This window comes from Phodopus roborovskii, unplaced genomic scaffold (genome assembly GCF_943737965.1).
Source record: "Phodopus roborovskii unplaced genomic scaffold, PHOROB, whole genome shotgun sequence".
NCBI classification, from domain to species: Eukaryota; Metazoa; Chordata; class Mammalia; order Rodentia; family Cricetidae; genus Phodopus; species Phodopus roborovskii.
Genome location: NW_026125281.1, coordinates 20160837 through 20174798, shown reverse-complemented (window position 1 = coordinate 20174798; position 13962 = coordinate 20160837). Strand labels below are relative to the sequence as shown.

The following is a 13962-nucleotide window of genomic DNA, read 5'->3' as shown; positions in this document are numbered from 1 at the left end:
CTGAGATTTCATTGTGTGTCTGATTTGAAGGGGACAAATACACCTGGAATGGAGAATATGAGTTAAAGAGAGACAGCAGCTCCTTTCAACCACTGCTACGTTCTTATTCCACTCAGAGCTGCACTCTGAAATGGTGATGTTTTATCAGATCTTGTAGGGCTGTGGAGGAGCCATACATTCCTACTTGAATTTCTTTTCATCAAATTGTTAATTGCTTGTTCTATCAGCTGAAAGAAAATCCTGACACAAAAGATGGAGACAGAAGTATTTAAAATACATTTGCTATCATATATATATTTGACTAGAAAATTGCTTTGTTCACCCTTACATACCTTGGAGGGCTAGCATCAGGGAACATTTAGAACATGGAGGTTGCTCCTTGTGAGTTAAACAATTTGTGTTAAGGAAGCTCTGAGCCACCATGTACAAGACCTTCAGTTGTTTGATTATTGCTTGTCAGAAGACATCTATGCCTCCTCTGAGTTGAGCCTGGTTTTGCTGTTTGCTTTTGGAATTTGGAGGCATAGGATTCTGCTTGAGGAGTTATTTATAACTTGGGTACAGTCTTTGTGCTTCCAAGTGCGTTGTAGGAGTGTATGTTCTGTCATTCAGATGATCTGTTTTGATCACCTTAATAAGAAAGTGGCTGACTAAGAGTTGTGCTTTCATCAAAACTTCCATATATTTTTGTAAATTAATTTCTATTGAGTTTGATAATTTTGTTATTGACAGATATCTGCCTCCACACAATTCTCCAAGTCTCTGCCTGTGAAAGGCAGCCTGGGCAATCATTCAGGGAAAATTCTCAGTGTTTATCAGAGAGGCTTCTATTTGCATTTGATGGTGATTGATACAGAAACCCACAACTGGTCATGTATAGAAAATAAGAGACTGCAGAGTGCTTATCCCTAGATGGGACATCTTTGTCACTCCATTTCCTCCCAAGGCTCAGGGCTCATTGCAGAAGAAGGGGTTGATGGTAAGAGCCAGAGGTCTGAATGACTACAACAAGACAGTGACTTTTAGACGCAGCAGGGCAGTTGCGCATGCCAACTGACAGTGGCTGTGACGGCATGCACAAGAAATGCACGTGATCAAGGCAGTCAAAATTCTAGCTTGGAAGTGAGTGAAGGCCAGGAAGTCCCACTCCCAGCTGAGGAGTGGGACAAATGTGACTGATGGGAAGAGGAAGCTAGTTTTCTTCTTGGATAAGTTCCTGAGAGGCTCTCCATATTTCCTTAGATAACCCTACACCACGAAAGGAGATGAAAGCATGGTGGTGGGGAGAGAGGAAGGGTTAGAAGGGAGGTGACCCAAGGCATATTATCTACATGCCTGAAATTCTCAATTCATAAAAAGAAATAATGATATCTTTATAAAACACCAATCCATATATTTACCAACTGTTTTCAGCAACTAAGGTTGGAACTTGGGAATGATCTTAACAGGAAAAGATAACACTCATCTGTGTTGGCTCTATTATGGGAACGTGTAGTCAGAGACTTCCTACATACCACGATCTTTGAGAAGGAAGTAGAATTGTTCATATATACTAAAGGAAGAAATGGAGACTAAGGAATTTAACATAGGTGTATATAAACAAGTATGGGAGGTAGGAATCACATCAATTATTTTAAATGTAGAAAAAATGTTTAAATGTTTTTTCCAGTGGCATTACTACATGTGTCCTGTATACTATTTATATAGACAGTGTGAAAATACTTTCCCATATGTTACTGTACAGGAACAGGAAGCTATGTAGACCTCAAAGGAAGATCAGAGGACTGAGAAGTGGATTTCATCCTGCATAAGAACACCTATTTGCTTATACACTAAAAGAACGGGGTCCTGTTCAGCAGCAGCATTATCAAAAACTACATCAGGAGAAAAAAAAGAGAAAACTCTTAAGAATATACCACTAAACACATTGTATGACTTTTTAATGCTACACATGCTTCTCTTTTTTCATTTTTACTCTTTGGATGATCAGCATGAGAATGAGGAATCTAAAAATACTGTTCACCTGCGCCTACCATATTCTGCCACATTACAATCTTGGTTACAGCTCTCAAAATGTCAGAACAGAAGATCACAAACTCTGAAGATGTGTCAGAGTCAAAATCTGCTCAAAGGAACTCCAACATAATGGGCTAAGGGGAAAAAGTCCAACTGGGAGAAAACTTGATGCTGACCTATAATATTTAAAAAATAGCATCCTTTACAATAATGCTAAATTGTATGCTATGCTTAAAACTATGAAGCCAAGTTTGTTTCCCTAGGTCCCCTAGGCTCTTTGAAAATGCACCTGCCCCCTTGCAGATGTACTGATTGTGTCCTGCATCAGGGAAATCCAGTTAGACGTCAGAGAACACAGGTTTTACTTCAAGAGTAATTTCTTGCTGTAGGAGAACAACTATTCTAAAGATTTCAAGCAGTTTTGGGTGAAAATTGACTTTGTTCCCCTTTCACCCTTTCCCTGGTCCCTTGGAATTCACATCCATTTGGTTCCCCAGACTTCCCAGAATTGGCATATGGTCACAGAACCCCTCGCTTTCATTCAAGCTTATTCATAGCCAGCAATGAAGTGCATATTTTTAAGATTACATGAATCACTTGCTAGCTCTAGCAGTAACTGTGTGATGATACAATGAGATATGACACTGTGTTAGTGACATAATAAACAAGAGATAATCAGCCAATAAGTAGAAAAGATTAGTTTTGTCTGACAGTTTTAGAGCCCTAGTTTGATTGGGCAGATGCATCCAGACCTCTCTCTGAGTGGAGATACCATGGCAGGAGTAACTGGAAGGACAAAGACAGCAAACTGATGGCTGAGAGACAAAAGATAGGCAGAGGGAGGGGTTGGAATCCCAGTATTCACTGAAAGCCACAGCCCCAAAGACTCTCATGAGCTCCCCCCACCAGAAAGTTCTTCCCACTACTTTCTAGTAGGTTGGGAACCTCCTTAAATAGTTCTACCAGCTGGGAACTAAGCAATGAAACTATGAACCTTTGGTGGGAGCTTCATATTTAGATCATAATAGTCTGTTCCCTAGTCCTCAGAGAACCTTCGCCTAGTTTACCTTCCAATATCCCCCAAAGTCTTTTAGTTTCAGCATTATTTAAACTTCTAAACTCAAAGTTTCCTCTAAGATTCTAGATAAACTATTTGATATGAGCACTAAGAAATTAATTAAAAGTTATGCAATTCTAAGATCCAATGGCACATATACTCACATTGCAAAAGTGAGAAATGGTAGCAAATAAAAAAGTACAATGAAAACGAACTTGATCTGAAAAGAACATACACTAAATTATGCAGCTCTGCCCAGAGCAGATAGTGGTATAGCGTGACTTCCAATATGTTTAGACAACCCTGTACCATGGCTATACTGTTGTTAGGACACAAGGCCTCTCTCTTAAGAGACTGTTTCCTGCCTAGAACTTTTCTTGGCCGAAATTCTACATTCTTATTACTACAACATTTGGGGGTTCCTGTTCCTGCCTAGACTTCACCTTCACTGCTTCACACATCACATTGGAGGTTACCCAGAGGGACCCCATCTGGACAGAGATGGCCTAGTCTCACAAGATCCATTCCAGATCCAGCTGGCAGCCTCTGGAGTATTGTAACACTTGCATTCTGCACGCCAGCAAAAACCAGTACTGCATGAACGACGTCACAGTCTGCTCCTAGCTGAAGAAGTAATGGGTCCTTCTTGAGCCAGAGCTCTCATGGCCTTCTAGTACCCAGGCAAACGAACTGAAAATATGTGTGTAGTTCTTTGAAAGCAAGACACCCAAGAAGCAGTCTTTTCTGAAGGAGAACTGATTAAAATTGCCTATTTGAAAATACTTAAAATGTCTATTATTTTCACCCTGCAGCCTCCAACGGGAGTCTCAACAGGTTCTTCAGAGGCAACTTCCCTATGATTTCAGTGCAAAGTGCTAGGCTTCTTAGTCACTGAGTTAGTTTATTTAATGACCACAAGCACCTTGTCCTTAACATTCAACTCACTGCATAGTTTTATGTCCTTCTCTGAACTCTGCTCCCTGCAGTTTTCACTGCAACCCTAGATAAAAGCAGTCAGCAATAACCACACATGGCCCAAATGCTGTCTTAAAATATGCTAATTCAACCTCATTCAAATTCTCAGGCCATGGGCAAGATGCAGATGCATTGTTTGACAGAATGTAAGTTGAATGATCCATAACCAATTTCAAATACAGTACTTATTCCCATCAGAAACCTTGTAGCATGTGCTACTATCACCATCATAGTCTTTTGAGCACCCATCGAAGTGACCTATTTAGCTGAGATTACAGAATTCTAAGGCTTCTTTAATTTACACTTCCAAACTTCTTAAGGGTTCTTCCACAATCCAGCTCTAAAGTCTTAAGAGTCACAGAACCAGGTTTCGTCACAGCACAATGACTTCACGTCTCTGGTACTAATTTTGAATATTAGTTAGCTTTTGCATTGCTGTGATAAAAAACACATGTTATAGAAATCTGAGGGAGTCTAAAAAGCAAGCAAACAAAAAAGCAATCTGAGGGAGAAAATGATTCATAAGTTTCAGGATATCATGGTGGGGATGCCATGGCAAAGTAGAGTAGTTCACATCACAGCCAGACCAGGAATGAAGCTTCGAGAATGTCACAAGAAAGAATAAGTATAATATACCACTGAAGACCCATGCCCACCAACATTCTTACATCTAGCTTCTATATCCAAAGATTCTAGAATCTATCAAAATAGCAACAGCCATTGGAGCTATGGGCGCTTAGGAATATTTCAGATTCAAGTCACAGAAGAAGGTAACGCGTTTCTCTGCTACAACAGAGACAACACATGGATATTAACCTTCCCACCCTTCCCTTTGAAATGTTAGTAATACAAATAATACAGACAAGCATATGACTATGTGAGGAAGAAAGGGTGATAAAATATTTAAGCTGATGTTCCTGAATAAACAAAGACAAATCTATAAACATTTCACAAAATTGCTTCTGTTTGTTTACAGCAAGAACTCAGGTTTTGGCTAACCAGTGTGCTTGGATCATGTGAAAATGTACTCAAGGAGGGAAACATTCAGTCCTTGCAGCCTTGGCTTCATGCTTCTTGATTTACTAAGGGCTGCTAATAACTAAGTAAATCAGATCAAGAATGGTAGTTTCCATTAAAAATTTTCTACATAGGAATAAGTAACCCTTACTGGAAATAGTGAAAAATACCCCCCCTCTATAGCATTTACAGTCATACCTAGAATAACACACATAAACAAAAGAATATGTTATACCATGCATAATAAATGTTCCTGAGAAGAAAAGGGAGAAATATTATGACTGGTGTAAACACCCTCAATTTTAGATATGACAAGAGATAAATAAGTACCTATGAGAGGAGAAAAAGTGTGCATACTTACACACACACACACACACACACACACACAGACACTAAAAATGCAACTTTCTAAAATTAAAAAAGAATATCTTTCTTGTGATAATAATTGATGCCTGTCAGCTCTGAGAAATACAGTGCTGAGCAATTTTGAATCTCTCTCCCTGCATTTTTCCTCTTCAGGCAAAAGAAATGAGGCATGTCAAATGTGACTATCTTGACAGAGGAATAGTATGTTGTGTTGTGTCGCTCTATGACAGCTCTGTTCTTTCAAAGATCTGTTCTTTAAAGAAGGTGTATATAAATTCACTGCAGCACCTGCAGTTCAGAACCACAGCCTTAGGAAAACAAACCAGGCTTTGTGTTCAAGTAGTTCCTCTGTAAACATCACCTTACTGAGCAGCTCATTAACTTTCTGTCTATTAATAGCACATGTGTTCTAGTTAATGGTTTAAAACAGATAAAAAAATTTAAAAATCCACATAAAGGAAACGGTTATTAAAAACTATAAGGGCATGATATGGATTAAAATAATTTCTTATGGTTTCTGGCTACTGACTGAGGTGGAGGGAGCAAGCAAGGGTTTGAAAATCTGGGAAGACTGTCAACAAATAGAATGCAACCATAAAAAATGTGATTATTAATGGGAACCTCTGCTTTGGGGGATGTAGTGAGTCTTCTATTACAGTTTTAGCAATTTGTTGACTGTTTCTCTTTGTCTTTTACAGGGTAGGGATAAGAATTTGAATGCTTAGAAAGCTCTGACACTGAGTTATACTGCTAGGACTCTGTTGAATTATTCTAAATCATTTCAACTCAAGATGGTTTGCAAGCTAACTGTTTGCCATCTATGTACTCACTGAAGAAACAGTAAATAGAATGGAGCTTTGTAAATTGCACCTTTGTGTGCTCTGGTTCATCTATTCAAAATGACAACTTTTCTGTTCATGAGAGAGTGCTTCTAGCAGAACCAATCTTGAAAAGTGTCTCTTTAAAAGGTCAGAGAAATGTCATCACTCACTGGATCTTCTAGCCTTTCTTGATTAAAGTTCTACACATTCTTTGATGCTGGTGTCAGGCTTAATCATTCATGACCACTCAGGTGTCACTGGTCTGTATTTAACAGCAACTATATTCATTGTTAGCACGGATGCATTACTAATTAATTTAGTGCATAGTTTTATTTCGTTCATGTTTTATTTTGTATCTTTTGAATTACAGTATAGAAAGAATCCACTGAAGTTTTCAACATGTTTGTGCATGTAATATCCAGTTGCTTAACTTTAAAAAAAAACTACATGGATAGTACAATATCTTAAAGGAGAGAGAGAGAGAGAGACAGAGAGAGAGAGAGAGAGAGAGAGAGAGAGAGAGAGATTGCATCGTAGCATTGAAGTAGGACTGAAACCTAACAGAATAACAGTGAATGCAAGCTTCAAAGTTTCTGATTGGAAACTGACCTTTTGGAATGTCAACTGGACTCTTGCTTGGATCCCTTATAAATCTATTCTTGAAAGGCCGCCAATGTTTGCCTATTGTTCTTGACAGCTATACATTTGGGAGAGGTATATTTCATATTAGAGCAAGCCGAAAGCTCCGCCCACCTTTAACTTTTAGGCTCATCTCACTCTGTTGGCGGGGCTGGCCTGGAGTTCCTGCTCCTCCTGCATCAGCTCCTTACTTCTGAAATACAGGCCTGTGCACCACACCAGGGCTAATCATTCCTCAACGGAAATGAAATGTCACTTGACCCATTTTCCAGTTAAATTTCAACCCTCTCTGATGACAACAAACTATAGAAATACATAATTACCTTTGCTTTGTACTTTTTCTTTTGGTTTCAGTATTTAATTATTATTTAGGCACTTAAATATAATCTGCTTCTCTCCATAATTTTTTTTGCACTGAACTCTGGACACGTACTTGTTCAATTGTCTAAAAAGTATGGATGAAAATAATACAAGAAACAGGCCATGTAACTCCACATCCTCCCACACCCAAACATTCAAGAGGTCAATTGCTTTAAAAAGTCTAAACTGTCTAACACTAGAAAGTTTTTTTTTAATCAATATATGTTTGGATTTTATATTTGTAATTTAAATGTGTAGTTATATAAACCTTAAATTTAAAAAGATTACAATTAGGAGCTGATTAGATGGCTCATAGGGTAAAGACACTTGCTGCCACACGAGTCCCAACAAGAACCAACTCCCTCAAATTGTCCACAGATCCCATATGGATGTACCACCACATGTATGTGCCCACACACCTACACACAAATAAACAAATGTAAAAGAGTGTCCAAAAAGTAAATGAAAGTTACCTGGGTTAAATCTACCTTTTTGGGCTCAGTAAACCAATTAAAAACTGAATGACTTTGTTTCTTAACTCCTGAAGTGGGAATATTACCATTTGGGTAGCTTGGCTCATGTAGGATAGTACCGAGAATAACTACAACTTGAGAGTAAGGCGGTGGAATAGAGGTCGCCTCCAAGTGATCAGGCTAAGGAGAAGAGTCAGTAAAAGAGGAAGAGACTCATTTCCACAGCGAGAACGAGAAAGCCTCCAGAAACCCACAAAGGCACATTGGAAAACTGCCCAAAGAAGACAATCGATCCTAACACGGTTCTAGATGGTTGGCCGCCTGGTGGAGAAGAAGTAGGAAAGTATCTAAAGCAGGTTTTATTGAGACAGTGATTCCATTGGAGGGAGAACACACCAGAACCCCACATTAGGGAGTCTGAGCTTTGTCTGTTGCAGTCCCAGGATGAGGCAGAGGCAGTAAAGTGCACCGGAAAGGTAGTTCTTCCTGCAGTGGCCCAGAGCAGCAGACCTCATCAACTGAGAGCAACCCTGGGTTTGACAGGCTTGAATTTGAGGTCAGTGGGTGATAGGTCCCTGGGTCAGCTGTCTCTCATTGCTGCAGAGTCTGCACCTGAAGCCGCTGCGGAGTACTGGCCAGTCACAGCTGCACCGCTCAGGAGGAAGATCAGCAGTTCAGCAGTCACCAGGCGCGGAAGGACACAGTTACATCTCCCACCCCTACAGCGTGCAGTGTTTGTTTTCTCTTTCTGCCTCCAATACTCTTGGAAGACCCTTTCCAGCTAGAATATCAGTCACTCCACGGCGGTACACTCGGGAGTGACAGGAATGTAGGAAAATCACTTAGCCCACAGGCTTCAAACTAAATATAACTAGCAAGGCCCTTGGTATGCACAGGAGTTAGTCACTGCAGTGGAGACAGCTCAGATAGGGATTGGACAGTCGTCTAATCCGGGCTCAGCATCAGCATAAACCACAGGGAAAACAAGAGAAGGCAAATCCTGCTGCCCTGCCCCCATTCAGATAACTGAAAAAAGCCTGACCTGACATTTCTTTCCTTTCCTCCCATCCCACCCCAACCTGCCACCCAGGCTTCTACTTTCATTAGCTGCATAAAACTAGCATTTTCCAACCTATTATAATTTAATTACAGAAACTGTTTTAGTATTTCATCCCTCCTCATATATACACGGAACTTTCCTTGTGACTTTTCCAATATTGTGTCATCTTTCTCCTTTTCTATTTTTCTTTTTCATCCCATGTGTTTCCTCTGTTTTAAAATTTTTTTTTTATCATGCTTTTAGTTTGTATTGACTTCTTTTGTGGTTATACATTTAACAGATGCTCTTTATTTTTTATTCCTCATTTTAGGTTTATCTCATTTTGTTTTTGATATTTCTTAGTATTGGAAGGTTCTAGAGAATTTTCTACTAAACAAACTCAGAACCCTGTGGAAGATTTTCTAAATCAGGATATTCTTGACCACAGAGCTAGATTTATATGCTATAAATACATTAAAACATTTGGTGTATTTTGTCAGATCACCCTGCACCAAAAAAAAAAAAAAAAAAAAAAAAAAAAAAATCAATTCAAACTAGATCAATGACTTTAAAGACCCAAGGCTTTGAAACTGGTATAGGAAAAATATAAAAAATATGTCAAAATATAGCCAAAGCCACAGACTTTCTCAAAAGCACTCTAGTATATGAAACAACACAAGAATTGATAAATAGGACTCAGTAACATTAAAATGCTTCTGTACCACAAAGGAAACATTAACCATAGTGAAGAAACAATCTAATGCATGGGAAAATAATCTTAGCCAACTGTGCATCAGACAAAGGATTACTATATAAAGAATTGCAATAATTAAACACAAGAATAGCAAATTATCCAGTCAATGGAATGTGCTAAGGAACTATCTAGCCTGTCTTAAAGGAAGTTAGGCAAATGACCAATAAATATTTGAAAAGATATATAATATCCTTAGCTATCAGGAAAATGCAAATCAAAATGGCTTTAAGACACTGTCTTATCCATCTTGGAATGCCTTAGATCAAGACATTGAATAACATGAATGACAATAAACGTTGGCAAGAATGTGGGGGAAGACTAACCAATATTCATTGCTGGTGGCAATAGAAATTCTTTTGGAGGTTCCTAAGAAACCTAAAGATTGAACTACCATATGACCAAGTGTATACCACTCTTGGTATATAAGTAAAGGACTCTAAGTCAACACTACACTAACATACTTGTACATTCATGTTTACTGTTGCACAACAGCTAAGAAATGAACCAGCTTACATGTCCATCAATGATGAATATGAGGTAAATGTGCTAAGCACATATAATGGAATTTCATTCAGATATAAAGAATAATGAAATTATGAAATTTGCAGCAAAATGGATAGAACTGGATAATAAGGTTAAGGAAAAAAATAAAAAAATCTGAATAAAGAAAAAATAAACATTATATGTTTTCTCTCCTGTGCAGAATCTATTTTTAACGTATGTACGTATGTGTGTCTGTGTATTGATGCTTATCTCATAAAAGTAGAAAGATGAGTATGAGAGGTGAGGAAGGGATCTTATGGGAGGAGGGAAAAGAGAAGGTCATGGAATACATATCATATGAAGACAGATGGGTAACCACTTGTGGGAGGACATCACCAAGAGCAGGACAGACATGATGGGGAAGACAGAAAGGAACTGATGAAGGATAGAGCACATATAAAAGCATTACTTTTTATGTAAACAAAAAATTAACTATAAAGAACTAATTCACATCAAAGAATACTGAAAACTCTAAATAATTTGTAAATGCTAACTGTTATAGACTGCTATTCCTGTTTTTCTAGCCTCCCTTGGTTTCTGAGTGCATTCAGGTGTATGCACGTGTGCCTGCCTGTTTGTTTGTGCACTGCCTTGGTAAAGATGCCCATGGAGGCCAGAAGAGGGTGCTGGGACCCCTGGAACTAGAGTTAGAGTTGTGAGCTGTGTCACCTGGGTGCTGGGAACTAAACCTGGGTCCTCTGCAAGAGTAACAATTGCTCTTAGTCATGGAGTCATCCCTCCAGCATCCTCATCTCCATTTTGCTCACATGTTCTCAAGCAAGCACTGTGCTGGCAGCAAAGAAGAGCAAGCTTGGTATCGGAAGTCACATCAGCCACCAGCAATGGCAAGAAAGCACCAATATCATGGTTGGGAAGGGAAAGACGATTTCAGGCCTGAGCCAGCCCAGCCCTTGCTTGCTGTGAGCTCTGGTCTCTGCCTTTTCAGTCATCACCTTGCCGAGATCCTTGCATGAATTAATTACTCACATCACCTCATGAATGATATCAGTAAACTCAGTGCTCTTCCCATCACCTCAAAAGTCACATTCATTTGTTGCTCACCCAGGAAGAGGTGGTGGGGTCTTCTGTCTAGGACAGCTTAGTTTGTGGGTCAGCAGTTACAAAGAGTTCTTTAAAGAGCCCCCAATGAGAGGATTATGCTCTGATTTAGTTGAGTGATCTCTCTAGGAACCTAGTGTTTCCCTTTGCCAAGCACTGGGCAGAAGTCCTAGAAGGTTCTAAAGCTTAGCCTTGGGTCAGAACTTCTCTCCTGCTGGCCTTCATCTGTGGCCTCACTCCCCCATTATCCCATTTTTCATGCCTGTGCCAAGCGTGGCCGCCTCTTACACACACTCCCATTTCCCTTGCCAGTGCTATCCCTGGCCTCACTACATACATCCACATTTTCCATGACTGTTCTATCCATGGTCTCCTAACTGCACGCACTCACACAGGTCATATTGTTGCTATCCATGGCCTCCTCACTACACACTCATATAGCCCATGCCCATGCTATCCATGACCCCACTACATCCATCCATCCACATTCTCCACCCATGCTATCCATAGCCTCCTCACTCCACACTCACATTTACCAGGCCTGTGCTATCTGTGAACTTCTCATTATACGCACTCACATACAGAGTGGCAAGGGACAAATGAAGCATCAAATAAGCTGTTTGGAAAATATTTTACCATGAAGCCCAAGAGCTAACTTCCATTTTATTTTAAAGAACATTTGAATATCTGACACATCACTTTACTTCCCCATTTTCACCGAAAGAAAGGGTATTTTTTTCATGATAATTCCTAACACTGTTGTAGCAATTACCATATTTTCCCCATAGTGGAAAGAGAATCATGACTATGTATTTATTTGTGTACTAATAGTAAAACTATTGTAATAGTAATATAGTGAGAGAAATATAGGCCTCAGAGAAGCTTAGATGCGAAGTACTAGGAAAACGGAGATATGGAAAGTTCACGGTGGAGGTGTCTAGAGTTGTCAGGGACAGAAGCAACAGTGACCCCAAAGGCAGATAAGAACCAAGAATGACAGAGGTCCAACCATTCTGGAAATCAAGATGATTTTTCCTAAATATTGAAGATGTAATCTAAGATGCTCTTGCTTAAAACTGAATTCTAAATTTAAAACTATATAAGCATATTTAACTTTGGAAATTCCCATAGAAACATTCAGTATGGTAACAACCACATCCTAAGTATCATTTTGAAACACTATTCTTTCATTTTAGTTTATAATAACTCTCTAAGCCTTAAATAATCAACAAGCAAGGAAATATCACGCATTTGCATAACAGCACATAATAAACTTTGAATGCATCAGAATTCTACATTTTCATTTTGAAGTTACAATCACACTACAAACTGATGTTACAGCTTTTTACTCCTCTAGCAAAAGAAGGAGAAAGAATTGACAAAGTTTGTCAATATTGGATGAGGGTCTGGTTTTTCCAATATTGATATGTGTCAAAGGACCATGCGGGATTTCGTCTTCTTTGTTTTTTCTTTCCAGATAAGTATGCACAGTCAATTAATGCAGCTCCCGAGGACCCATGTGAAGACTGGGTTGAGGAGAGAAAAAGAGCAGTGTCCATGCTACACTGCATCTGCCCAGAGTCACTTCCTGGGGTTTGAGTTAAACAGTTAGAACCTATTCATCGATTCTCTAATAAGGCAAACAGACCAGACGTGCTGCCAGTCAAGACATCACAAATAGCCTGGAATGTCAGCCCTTCCTACTGAGACAGCACTTTTCATCTGGGTAAAAATATATCAAGTTTCTAAAAGAGAAATGCAGGTTGCCTGTCAGTATACTTCCTCACGCTGGCAGCACAGAGAAGATAACAGGTCACCAGTGGCTTGAAAGGTTTTGGAATGCTGCATTTTATCCACCTTTAAGCTACCATACTAAAGTGTGGCTTCTAATTTTATTTTCTACCATTTCACTTTTTCCTTTATAAAAAAAAATGCTTTTACAGATTAAGCTGTATTACATAAATCAAACACATTTTAAGGGTCAATGCCAAGAAAAAAAAATGCAACTTAATAAAAATAAAAGATTGGCCATGGTATAAATGTCACAAAGTTTCATTGTATTGGCACAGGAGAAAGAATAGGATTTTAGTGTGTATTTGTTTGAAAATGTGAAAGATTATGTACCTGGTTCACCTACCTAACCAAAGAAATTTGAAACCTTCTGGAAGTTTAAGGAATTGAAGGTTTTTGTTTTAGTTATTTTAGTGTAAGAATGCCCCTTTAGTTAAAACATTTATTTAAAACAGAAATAAAATTTAAATCGTGAGGACCAGTAGAGGGCTTTTTTTTTTTTTTTTTTTTTTTTTTTTTTATTGCAGATGGTTGTGAGCTACCATGTGGTTGTTGGGAATTGAACTCAGGACCTCTGGAAGAGCAGCCAGTGTTCTTAATCTCTGAGCCATCTCTCCAGCTCCCTTTATTAGGTAAGTGTGGCAGGTGAAATAAACAAAATAAACAAATGATACATTACTTTGTTTCCTGGGGAACTATTTTTTCATTACATGGTTACTCATAGCTTCTCATCATGATAGTCAATAGCAACAAACAACTGATTTTGTAACAGGTGAGACTTTGTCTTATCCTCAGTGGTCTCATACAGACCTAAAGAACGAAGAGGAGACCATGATGTGCTAGCTGATTTTCTCATTGCTGTTTCCACACACCTAACAAGGAACAACTTAAGAGGGAATGGGTCTGTTATGGCTCACAGTTTTAAGTGACACAGTCTGCCATCCAAGACAAGGCACAGTGGTGGGTCACTTCATGGTGACAAAGTGGGCAGTTGGAACCCTTTACCTTCTTACATCGTGTCAGAACAGGAAGTAAAGAGCAGATAGGAAGTG

At 39.0% G+C, this 13962-nt stretch overlaps 1 protein-coding gene across 1 annotated transcript in view; it reads right to left on the bottom strand.

The window, feature by feature from the left end:
- Necab1 (N-terminal EF-hand calcium binding protein 1) overlaps positions 1 to 13962 on the bottom strand; it is a 157214-nt gene that overhangs the window by 65436 nt on the left and 77816 nt on the right. The gene's annotated exons all lie outside the window — the stretch shown is intronic.